General features: G+C 46.2%; 1 pseudogene; it reads left to right on the forward strand.

Moving 5' to 3' along the window:
* The first annotated feature begins 2,223 nt into the window (after positions 1 to 2,223).
* On the forward strand, positions 2,224 to 9,743 carry LOC132579187 (rhomboid domain-containing protein 3-like; annotated as a pseudogene).
* The last annotated feature ends 2,753 nt before the right edge of the window (positions 9,744 to 12,496 follow it).

A 12,496-nucleotide genomic window follows, 5' to 3' on the forward strand; every position in this document is an offset into this window, starting at 1 on the left:
TAAAGCCTCCGGCTCACACAGTTTTCTTAGCTCAGGAAAAATGGCCCCAGAGCAAATTGAACATATGACCATATGAAGCTGCCTTATACTGAATCAGACCCTTGGTCCATCAAAGTCAGTATTGTCTTCTCAGACTGGCAGCGGCTCTCCAGGGTCTCAAGCTGAAGTTTTTCACACCTATTTGCCTGGACCCTTTTTTGGAGATGCCAGGGATTGAACCTGGGACCTTCTGCTTCCCAAGCAGATGCTCTACCACTGAGCCACCGTCCCTCCCCAATTAATTTATGCAGTAGCAAATTCACAACTTTAATAGCTCACTAAATGCGTCTCAACAGCTTACAGGGAGCATTGGTCCCAACACTTGAATTAGGTAGAGCTGAATTAGGTGTGTATATACATATACACACACACACACACTGTGGCTGATAGCCACTGATGGACCTCTGCTCCATATTTTTATCCAAACCCCTCTTGAAGGTGGCCATGCTTGTGGCCGCCACCACCTCCTGTGGCAGTGAATTCCACATGTTAATCCCCCTTTGGGTGAAGAAGTACTTCCTTTTATCCGTTTTAACCTGTCTGCTCAGCAATTTCACGGAATGCCCACGAGTTCTTGTATTGTGAGAAAGGGAGAAAAGGACTTCTTTCTCTACTTTCTCCATCCCATGCATTAACTCGCGAGGAGGAGGGTAGCTCTCCAGCTCTCTGGCCTCCTGGGAACCAAATGTTAGGAGCTCCGTAACGGGAGGGCCAGCCTGCAAAAGTCTGTTATCCAAAGACAACAAACAGTCTAGGAAACTGGAACTGTTTGCCCGACGAGACTTATCAATGCAATAAATACTGTAGTTTATTAAGTAAAAAAACAGAGGGGGGGGGGCCTGAATTTTTCCAGATACGGAGGGGAGCAACCCTTCCCAACCTCTATAAAACGCGGAAGAATCTTTGCAGCAACAAAACAGGATCAGAGTTCGAATTCTCTCTGGCGGATTTATCCCCCCTCCCTCCCACACTTTTGTCGCTTTCGTGTAGTTACACTTTAGCGACGCTCCCTCGCTCGTTTCAAGCATGTGCTGGCTAGACTTGCAAACGGCCTAAACGGGAAAAGCTAGCATAGCAAGCCCCAAATGGCTGAACTGCGCATCGGTTCCTGTCGTGCCGATGAGCCGCCGCTACCAGCCGGACTGGGGGAACGGCGGCCAGTCTCAGCAAGCAGCTGTTCTTGAGCCCGGTAAAAGGAAGTGGTCTATCCGCAGACTGCAGTCTGATCTTGCAGAATGGAGAGGCTGCGGTCGGAGGAGGGCGGAGGGCGCACTCGTTTGGAAGTAGCCACCCCGGTTCCAACGCGGCCTGAAAATTTTCTTGAAAATATAAGAACTGGATCAGAGCAAGATCTGATGCCCTGGAGGGGAAGCTCCCAAGCAGGGCATGAAGGCAACAGCTCCCCTTCTGTTTGCCCCAGCACATGTTAGTTAGACATATAATGCCCTTGAATGTGGAGGCTCCCAAACCGTCTTGCCTTTGATAGACCTATATGCCTGCATGAATTTAGGTAATCCCTTTATAATAGCCAGATGAACCATGACAGCAGACCATTTCAGCAACTGAAATTCTGTGATAGGAAGTACTGTCTTTGTGTCTCCTGAGCTGCCAGCCAACTTGCTTGGGTGAATGTGGAATCTCTCACTTGGAAGCCCCATCTGTTTATCTCACAACACCTGAGTCCAGTCATAGAAAGTTAGAGGCACCTAAGCAAGCTGACATTAAGTCGCCTAACTAGGATGAGGTTGAAACGGACTTACCGGTAATATATTTCCGTTATCCCATAGCCACCTTTAAAACTGCAGGTTGCTTTTTGAGTAATTGTGGTGGTGGTGGGACAGTTAGGTCACAGGTGGTACTGTCAACTGTAATGTCCACGGTTAAAATCTCTCCTTTGCCATGGATTGAAGGGGTGGCCTTAGGTCTGAACTAGCATAGATTCACATTTGTAATATCAGAAATAAACAATTTGTAATACGGATAGTAGCCATAATTTTGGATTACGTTTCAGGGTTGCTGTTAGAATTACTGAGACTCAAAAAGGCAAGCAATCTGCTGTATGTCAACAGAAGCTGGAAATAAAACCTGTCTTAATCTCCCGCCCTTAACTTTAGCTCACTGTGAATAGAGCACCTGTTTGGTAGAGGATCCTTCTGAATCATCTTAGTCCCAGACAATCTTTGGTAGTTATGAACTCCGTCCATTAAAATGGGACCCTGCTTAGTGTGCAATTAAAGCAGCACTTCAAGCAGCCACCAATAAATATGAACCTGTGGTCCAAATTGTAATGTTCTTTCATCTTGTAGGGGAATGCGGCTCAGAAGGCTACTGGTCAGGCTGTGGGAGTTGCAGCGCCCTCCAGTTGCTGCTTCTCTGCCTCTTCTGGCTGATGGGCATTGGGGAAAGCTTGGCCTTAGTGCCCGGCCTGCTACTCAAGCCTTTCCATGGTAGGTGTTTGGCTCCTCTGTGTTGCTCTTTCACTTCTTTGGTGGTTCTAGGTCTTGGGTCCAGGCACTTAACAAGTAGACAAAGGCATAAAAGCAAGCTCCCAGGCAGACACACAAAGCAACATTAGCACTATGAAATCCAAAACTATCATATACCACTTTGCATTCTAAACCACTGCCTACCAGCTATAAGTAGTTCTGCTCACTGGTACCCCATTCCATTGTCTGATGTAGTATGCATGCATATGAAAGCTTACATTCTGAATAAAGCTTTGTTGGTCTTAAAGGTGCTACTGGACTCCTACTTTGTTCAAGTAACAACATGGCTGCCCATCTGGATCTATTTCAGTCCCAAGGTCTGTGGTCAGAGGTTGGCTGGGATTCAGAAAGACCCAGGAATGACCACAAAGCATTTCTGCATGTAAACAGCATAAAATGGTTAATTTATCATATAGTTAGCATAAAAGGAGACCATTTTGAACATTTAGAGAATTTAGAAATGTGAATGCCTTAGCTTTCGAAAAACAATAGTGTTAATATATCTATTACAAAAGGGGGAGGGAGGCAAGAGAGATGCAAACTGTTGTATTCTACAGTGTCTTAGTTTTGATATTCTGGAAAATGAGCCTGGCATATCTGTGCACATTCTAAGTGCACTGCATTTTTAAACAAAGTACAGAAGACTTAGGTATAAGTGGGGTGGTTTACTGTTAGTGGAAAAGGGGGTGCAGTTGAGAAGCAAGTTGGCAATACTCTCAAGGATCTATTGTTAGACTTCATGTGTCTGCACATGTGTTTTTGGGTGCAAGAAACTAAAGAGGATATGGACACCAAGAAAATATTGCATAGAAATGGAGGCCTGTGTGAATTTACTGTTGCTGCTGCTGTAAGACAGACATGAATGCATGAAGCAGATTTATACTAAAACAGATAATTGGTCTAACAAGGAGAGCCAGTTTGGTGTAGTGGTTAAGTGTATGGACTCTTATCTGGGAGAACCGGGTTTGATTCCCCACTCCTTCACTTGCAACTGCTGGAATGGCCTTGGGTCAGCCATAGCTCTCACAAAGTTGTCCTTGAAAGGGCAGCTTCTTGGGAGAGCTCTCTCAGCCCCACCTAACAGGGTATTTGTTGTGGGGAAGGAAGGTAAAGAAGATTGTGAGCCTCTCTGAGACTCTACTACAAATCTAATGTCATCTTCTTCTGAGACTCTAGTACAAAACCTAACACCTTCTTCTTCAGTATTATCTAGTCTGACTGGTGGCAGCTTCCCAGTCTCAGGCTGAGGTCTTTCACATCACCTGATCCTTTTGACACTGCCAAGGATTGAACCTGGGGTCTTCTGTGTGCAAAGCAGATGCCCTACCACTGAGCCATGGCCCCTCTTCAAATAAAAGTGACCCTGTGCTAACCACCTTCTCCAACTTCTCTTTGCAGCCTACCGCCTGGTGACCTACTGCCTGTGCCACACGGATGCCACCTGCCTTCTCTTCAATGTGATGCTCTTCCCACTGCTGGGATGACATCAGGAGCTGCATCTGGGCACACTTTGCTACCTCTATGCCTCACTCCTTGGAGCCACCATCTCAGCTCTTCTGTACCTCCTGCTAGCTGGACTGTGGGGTGCCCAGCCTGCAGCTGCTGTTGGTGGCTACACACCCGTGCACCTAGCCATGCTGGGGCACTACCAAAGGCAACAAAAGCGGAGGGGGATCTTGGGAGCAATTCCAGCCACTCTTGTGGCTGGGGTGCTGCTTGTGCTCAACCAACTTCTGTTGCCCAGCTCTCATTTCCTCCTGCATGCCAGTGGGCTGCTGACATGCCTAGCTTGTATCCTTTTGCTACCCTTTGAGTCTGCCCTTTAGCATCTGTAGTACTGGCCATCACCATCTCCACTGGCAGTGAACTGCATAGTTTGCAGTTCAGTCTTCTGCAGAGTTGCTCCAGTTGAAGCCTGTTGATTGCTCTTTTGTCTACACAAACGTACTTTAACTAGCAGACCTAAATGTCAGGGGGTAATTGGCCATAGCCCTTTCCTAAGAATGAAGGCCCATCCACAAAACATACTCGGGCTATAAGGAAGACTGGCATTATTTTGTCAGAGCCTAACTTCCACAGGTAGCCACGTTGGTCCCGGCCGATAAGACAGACTTCTTCATGGTAACCAGATACTAGTGAGAATAAGCCTCGAAAAGAGGGACAGTGTCTTTCTCAGGTGACTTAGCCACTCCTGGGTTTTGTTGTGACCACTCCTGCAAAGCCTGATTTTCAAATGAATTCCAATCCAGCAGCATTGTGACAGATTCTCCCTTGGAAGTTTTCCTTTGCAAAAGAATGGCAACTTTAAGGTCTGACACAGAAGGTGGGGATAATAAATACTATTGTGGCCTAAGCTATTTGTAGGCAAGGACCTGCATGGCCAAATGCAGTGTAAGTTGGCGGTGGTTTTTACTGTATTGTGAATCTGGTGGTTCTTCTTTCAGAGGGGCTGCTTCGTATTGGAGCAGGATTGAGAAACTTATGCAAGGTTTCACCAGTTAGGCTTCACTGCAGTCCTCGCATAGCTAAGTCAGCTTTCTGGACATTGCAGTTACACTGTGTTTCACCTCTTAGCTGGCTATTTTGCCAGGTTTGTGAGCAGACTGAGAAGCCCTCCTTCCAGGTGTACTAGTTTTCCCATGAGTATACAGGTATTTTTCTATAGTAGAACATTCCAAATGTAACTCTCCCTCCTCCAGTCTGACATGGTACATTCCAAGAATCAGTTCCTAGGTTCCTTGGGGGAGGGACGGTGGCTCAGTGGTAGAGCATCTGCTTGGGAAGCAGAAGGTCCCAGGTTCAATCCCTGGCATCTCCGAAAAAGGGTCCAGGCAAATAGGTGAAAAACCTCAGCTTGAGACCCTGGAGAGCCGCTGCCAGTCTGAGAAGACAATACTGACTTTGATGGACCAAGGGTCTGATTCAGTGTAAGGCAGCTTCATATGTTCATAATTGGATCAAACATTTTCCCGCTGTGTATTTTCTAATGGGAAAGGAGTGTGGTAGATAATTTACTGTAAAGGTCCTGCCTTTAATTATTACAGGTCTAGAAGCTCCTGGCTTTCTTGGGTAGGAGGAATTTTCCTTGACAAGTTGGGGGAACCCCTTAGATTGTGCTGGATTTTTCTTCCCGTTGGAACTGTCAGAGAAAAGCCTGGAAAGGTGGCACAATGGGATCATCTGCAGGACTCTGGCAGGGGTCTCTTTCCTCCCTTTTGTCATGCCCCCAACAACTGGACTTCTTCCAGTAGCTGAGCCAGCACCCAGAACTGAAAGGTAAATGTGAAACTCGTATATGAAAAGTATTTTGGATGTTTTGCCTCTCCTGTGTGTGGTAGGATCATCTCCCCACACTGGATGGGCATTTGATTAACATCTTGGTTTGCATCTCCAAGGATATCACAGCAAACCAGAGTTTTTGTAGGATTGAGAAATGGCATGAATAGCAGTGAGGTCCCCTTGCAGGTACATCCATGGCTTTTTGTGAACTTTGTACTTTAGTTTTGTTTTTATTTATTTAATGTATCAAAAATATCAAGCCAATCGATCAATATTTACCTTAGAACTAAAGTTCAGACCTGAATCTAGAACCTACTCCAATTCTAATGCTTAGGAGAGCTCTGAGAGTTAAGTCAAGAATAATTTTCTCTAACTTTTAAATAGCTCATCCTTAAATATAGCACAATACCACAGTTTTGACCTTTTCCGCTGGCTTGACCACATTCCAGTCGTTTATAAACTGCCTTCAACTTTGCAAAAGTAAGTCCAGAGAGCACTCTGTTGTTTTTAAATTCTAGATAGAATCACTGCTTGCTTTCCCTACAGTGCAGTCTCGGAGCAAAAGAGCTCATCTAGACTGCAGAGGTTATTTAAAGAGGTAAACAACAGCAAAACTTCCCCTACAAGTCAGTTAAAGGACAATATCTGAAAGTTCAAGAAGTGACTTTCGACCTGGGTCTTGCTGATAAGAAAGGGGAGAACAGAGGGAAATTGGGTCAGGTGTTCAAAAGACTTCTTTGCATTCGGATCAGTTTCCTGAAGATTTATTAAAAGCAAAAAATAATTAAAATGCCTCCTTTTCGAAAGATGGATTTAATGGGTCAAAAGGGTTTTTTTTTCTGTCTTGCTGTGTTTATAAATCCTGATAAGTTTGCAAAAATTATATTGCTCATGTTAATTAACCTATGTCAATTAATTAACAAAATATAGTTGGTTAATCTGCAGAACTAAAAGAGTTCTGCTGATGTTGTGAAGCAACTCGCTGTTGAGGTGGTGAGAGACAAAGTACTGGATTTCACCACAAAATGGCTGCTACTGAGGCAAGGCCCATTACAAAATGGCTGCCATTGGGGATCATGTCCTTGCTTTGGGGAATAAGAGGCACTGTTCGGTTTTAGTTTCAGAAGAACAGAGAAGGATTCCTTTCTGCATTGCTCTAGGGGGAAAGGTTACCTGTTTAGAGACATAAGAAAGTCTATGTCTGTGGCCCTGATGAGGCTACACAATTGTGACACATCTGCCTTGGATGAGTTCTGTACTTCGTTAGCATGTTCGGTGGTAAGAAGCAACCTGAAGCCCCCTGTTTTTTGTTCCATTCTAGATCCTTTGGATTTCATTCCCAAGACTCAAGCAGTAAATGGGTGCCAGGATTCTCACAGGTGGCATGTTGTGAATCCCTGGTTTACATGCAAGAAATATGCAGTAGGACCAACTTCTTTCCAACAACCTGGCAAACTCCCTTATAGGGCCATTTCATATAGCGTAGGCAATAAACCCAGGGAAGCAACAAATTCTCTGAAGAGTGAACCTGTACAATATTATTTTTTCCAAGGCCCATTTTTATCCCATTTGCACATTACCCTTTTACATGTTCACTTGCATTTTTTAGGCATAGACCCAAGTTTTTCATTTGTGAAGAAGTTCTGTTTGATTTAATTCAAAATCTTTTTTATTTTTTTTCTTCCCCAATTCTCAGAATTCCTTCTGTTCTGGAACTTCAAGCCCAACCAGTCTTCCCGAGAGTTTTTTCCAGCCGACCTCCAACTTCATCTGCCCCTTATTGGAGAGGAGAAAACATAGGACTGGAGCAGGAATCCAGGCTGCCATACACACCTGTTTTTCCACCTCCCTTCCCAGGCCCCTCTGGGGCTTCAAACATTCCCTTTTCAGTCCTGCATGAATCCCTGGTTGATGAAGACATGCTACAGGCTGGAATCCAAGCCTCTTTGCAAGATGTGACTGATGGAGAAATAAAGCTATCAAAATCATCTGTCTCTTCTCTCCGGTAAGGATTATTCTAAGAAAAAGGTGATATGGCGAGGTGAGCAGTGTGGATTTATGGTGTTTTTGAATTATGTGCTTTATTTATGAATAAGCAAGCAGAGCTCATGCAGAGGCAAAGAAGCACTCTACAGGGCTGCAGGTGCACGGTTCCTTTCAGACCCCCGGAGAAAGAGAGAGACCTTGTAGTGTTAAAGGAAGCTTCCACAATAACTGTTCAACTGTGCCGCCACCACTGCAGGGTTTTTCAAAGCATCTATAGAAAGTCATAGTCATCCTGTTCTTCTTTCGTTGCCTTCCATGGTTTCCCCTCCTTTGCACCAACATTTTTGGAAACATCTCAGTCAAAGTGGGTCAGTCCACTTTTGAATGAGAAGATGTGGATTTCGTAACTTCCCATTCCCTCCTGCCCACTATTCTGCTCACACCAACAGGCTTTGTGCCAGCTTCTTAAAAAAAATTGGTAGTAGGTTTATTGCTATAACACTATACCAATATACCAATTACCATTTTTAAAGGCTGGCAAAAAAAAGCTCTACCACTGGGAAGGAAAGGGAGACATGGCAAATGCAAAGGGAAGGGGAGAGAAAGCCTGAGAACTGCCCAATTTGGAAAGTCTTGTTGCCTCTGTGTTTGTGGTAGCAATGAGTCCACAATGGAGAATCATCCCCATGTGGAAGCAGCCAAGTGTTTGTTTGTTTTTTTTTGTCAACTTTCAGCTGTTACTGTCAGCCTTGGACAAACTCTTCATACCCACCCCTTGCCCCCTGCATTCAGCTTGAAGGGGACACCTCCCAAACAAAGACATTTCCTAACTGTTGTGTCACCCATGGAGGAAACGCCCACAGTTGTCTTTGGAGACTGAGCTGGGTTTTTTGGCAGGAAATCAAAGCAGTTTAAATTGGGTCAGTCTGAACGAAGGACTTTAAATGGGGAATGTTAATGTGGGCACAGTATTTTGCCAGTAGGAACAGTAATGCAGCAGGATCCTTGATGTCCAGGTGTATCTTGCTTGAGAAGTCCTGGATCATGGGCTCATTGCTCGATGTTGGGGAAGGCTTGTTTTCTCTTTGGAACTATGCTTTCCCAAGAAATGTGATTCTATTAAGTGAGGCTCTACTCCTGGTAGCTCTCAGTCCTCAGAGAGGCTCATGGCTTCTTGCGGGGCTTTTTTTGAGCTGGAATGCACAGGAGCACAGTTCTGGCTGGCTTGATATCAGAGATGTGGCCTAAAATGCAAATGAGTTCTTGCTGGGCTTTTCCTGCAAAAAAGCTCTGTGTGAAACAATGGTGACATCAGGGGGTGTGGCCTAAAATGCAAATGAATCCGTGCTGGGCTTTTTCTTAAAAGAAAAGCCCTGGCTTCATGTGATCACAACAATGAACCCCATTTCCTCATATGGGTCTCTGGGACTAACCAGGAAGAAAGCACAGAGGATGTCTAGGCCAGGAAGGGGAGAGATCAGACTCCTTTTCTGAGGTTTTCCCAAAGCAGAGCAAAAACCTGAGATGCCTTTTCCCCACCCCACCCCCAGTCTTGGTCACTTGATATTCTTATCTGAAAGGCAGGTTTGGGAATTACCTGCGCAGGCTTCTGACCCTTAACCCATCTCCTTCATGCCTCCATCCCCGGCAGGCTGCAGCAGCTCCAGAAGATGGGCTTCCCGACAGAGCAGGCAGTGGTGGCTCTGGCAGCCACAGGCCACGTAGAAGGTGCTGTCTCCTTGCTGATCGGAGGCCATGTGGGAGATGCAGCTGTGGTGACTTCAGAAAGCCAATCCGCTCACCACAAACTGATGGGTCCCAACCAGTGAGTAAACAGAGGAAGGAAGTCTCTGCTTCTGATACTGCTAAGTTCTGGGCAGGAAACAACCATATCCGGGATGAATCTATGTGCTTCGTGGAATCTACTGAGGAAGAATAAAGCAGGAAGACCAACAAGGAAGGAGCAAAGCTGAGGTGAAGGTTCAGTTGCATGGAAACATTACAGTTTATGGCCAGGCAGGGGCAAAACAAGCTGTTGGCTGCATGGCAGAATTCCAGGTGCTCCAAGCTAATAAAGAAATCTTCCCAGGGGAAATACAGCTCCTTCCTTCCACCAGCCTAGACTCCTGAAATGACAGGATCTGAGATGCAAACGTGTCCATTGCTTCTTATGTGCCAAGGGAAAGAAGCTGCAATCGGGAAGACCCTTGAAGAAACAAAATACCATTATCCCGCCCCTTCCATTCAAGAAGAGTGGAACACTACAGAATACATGTCCACCTGGGTTGTTAAATTCAATTTTTATTTCAGCAACCTTTGTGTTTGCCATGTAGCACTCCCACCACCGTCTGCTACTGCTTGAGTTGCCTGTATGATCGAGTACCCATTCTCTCAGATGAGTAAATCCACCTGTAAATGTCTCATGATCACCTGGAGCTCAGAGAAGCTGATAATGTGTGATCCTGGAATGGATTACCGGAGGGAATCCAAGGGATTTAATAGTGTTTAAAATCCTACTGTCTTGAATTAAAGGACTTCAAAACATAAGCTATTTCTATGGAAAGCCACTGGTCTCTCTCGGCTTGGCTTCGCGAACGAACGAAGATTTAAGAAGGGTGCAATAGTCCACGTCTGCTGCAGGCTCGCTGGTGGCTGACAAGACCAATGCGGGACAGGCAGGTCCGGCCACAGTGGCTGCAGGGAAAAGTCTGATTTAGGGTTGGTGCTGTAGCAGTGCGATTCTTCCTCAATCTCCTTTTGTCCTCAAGACCAGCTATGCGTGCGTTCTCAAAGGAAGAGACAGCATGGTGGATGGTGTGCCTCCATGCTTTGCGATCTGAGGCTAGGTCAGACCACTGGTGATGGTTGATGCGACAGGTGCCAAGGGATTTCTTCAAGGAGTCCTTGTACCTCTTCTTTGGTGCCCCTCTATTTCGATGGCCGGTGGAGGACAGGACAAAAACCCCCAGATGGGTTGACACCTGGGAGTACCATTTGCCAGGGAGTGGATTCGTTGTGTTCTTTGTGATCTAAAATTTGCACACCCCCACCCTCACCAAGACTTGTATCTTGTACAGCAGAAATGTTTAAGGGGGAAGGAAAATGAGGCTCATTTGGGTTCCATGTTAATCAGGAATATATATATATATATATATATATATATATGTAACGTACTCGAAGCGGAGACGAGAGTAGGGCAACATAGTTTATTAGGAGCACGTTGCAAGAGAGAGAGCACGCGGGCCGGGCCCCGCTTATATACAATTCCCAGTACAGCCTACTGGGTCGGTCAGGCCAATCCTGACCTGTTGAACTACCCGCCGCAGCTGTTGATTGGCGGGTGATTCCGCGCCCTGCGCTGGAGGCTTCTGGGACAGCCCAGTTGCCTCCGCGCGGGGCGCATGTTGTTACTGATACACTACAATATATATATATATATATGCATTTTATTGTCACATGCACATAAATATCCAGTAAAAGAATAAAAATAGAACTGAAAATTCTCCAGCTGCCCTACCAGCATGTCCATGAGAGTGCCCCAACCATCTGTTGAGTATGGAGTTGTGTGTGACCACTGGGACAGCATCTCACAGTCCCAGAAAAAGCAAGTTAGTGTGCTTCTTGTCTTAAGTTCTCCTTGTCTGAATTTTTTTTTCTTTGTGCACGCATGCCTGGGAGCCCTGGCGACTTCTGACAGCCCCTACTGGGGCATATTGGACATGCAGAGAAGTGGCTTGTTGCAGCCTGCCCCTGCAGTCCTAACTGCTGCTATTCCAAGGAAGTCTCCCATCCAAGTACTTAGCCAGGGTTGGCTCTGCTTGGCTTCCAAGATCTGACAGGATTGGGCTTGCCTGGGTTATCCAGGTCGGGCTCCTCATCCGTCTCGATCTCCTTCTGCACGGCCCCCTACACTGTTCCCTGCCACTGCTGTCCTGCTGCACCAAGGCAGCCAAGATATGCTAGGATCCATTCTTTCTGCCCTGGCCTTAGTTACATGGACATCGCAAAACGACATGGGCTGCTCAAGGTTAGATTTGAGGGAGGGCTAGGGAGGCTTCCTAGAATTGGAATTGTAAACTTTCAAGTATCTCAGTGGCAACAGACATATGAACATATGAAGCTGCCTTATACTGAATCAGACCTTTGGTCCATCAAAGTCAGTATTGTCTTCTCAGACTGGCAGCGGCTCTCCAGGGTCTCAAGCTGAGGTTTTCCACACCTATTTGCCTGGACACTTTTTTGGAGATGCCGGGGATTGAACCTGGGACCTTCTGCTTCCCAAGCAGATGCTCTACCACTGAGCCACCGTCCCTCCCCAATACATTTGCTTGCCAGCTGCTACCCTGGTAATCTTACCTTTCATTCTCAGATGAAACACTGGGCATTCCATGACTGAAGCTCCTTTTTTAAAAAAATGCAATTGCAAGGTGCGTGGCGGGGGGGGGGGGGAGGCATCCTGCTTGGGTTGCAAGGTGGTGGTAGCCTTCTCCCTGGCGTCATTGTCCTGAACTGAGAGAGACCCAGAAGGGTGCTGTTTGCCCTGCCCCTGAAAAGTGTACTTTTAAAAAGGTGGGCGCTCTGGTCTCAGAACTCACAGCATCTCTTCTGATTTAGCCCTCAGCAGGGCAGGGTGCCAGCTGTGTCTGGCAGGGACATCTCTCTGGATAGGAGAAGCCATAGTACAGTTGCAAAGTACATGCCTTGCA

This window comes from Heteronotia binoei, chromosome 11 (genome assembly GCF_032191835.1).
Source record: "Heteronotia binoei isolate CCM8104 ecotype False Entrance Well chromosome 11, APGP_CSIRO_Hbin_v1, whole genome shotgun sequence".
Taxonomy (NCBI): domain Eukaryota; kingdom Metazoa; phylum Chordata; class Lepidosauria; order Squamata; family Gekkonidae; genus Heteronotia; species Heteronotia binoei.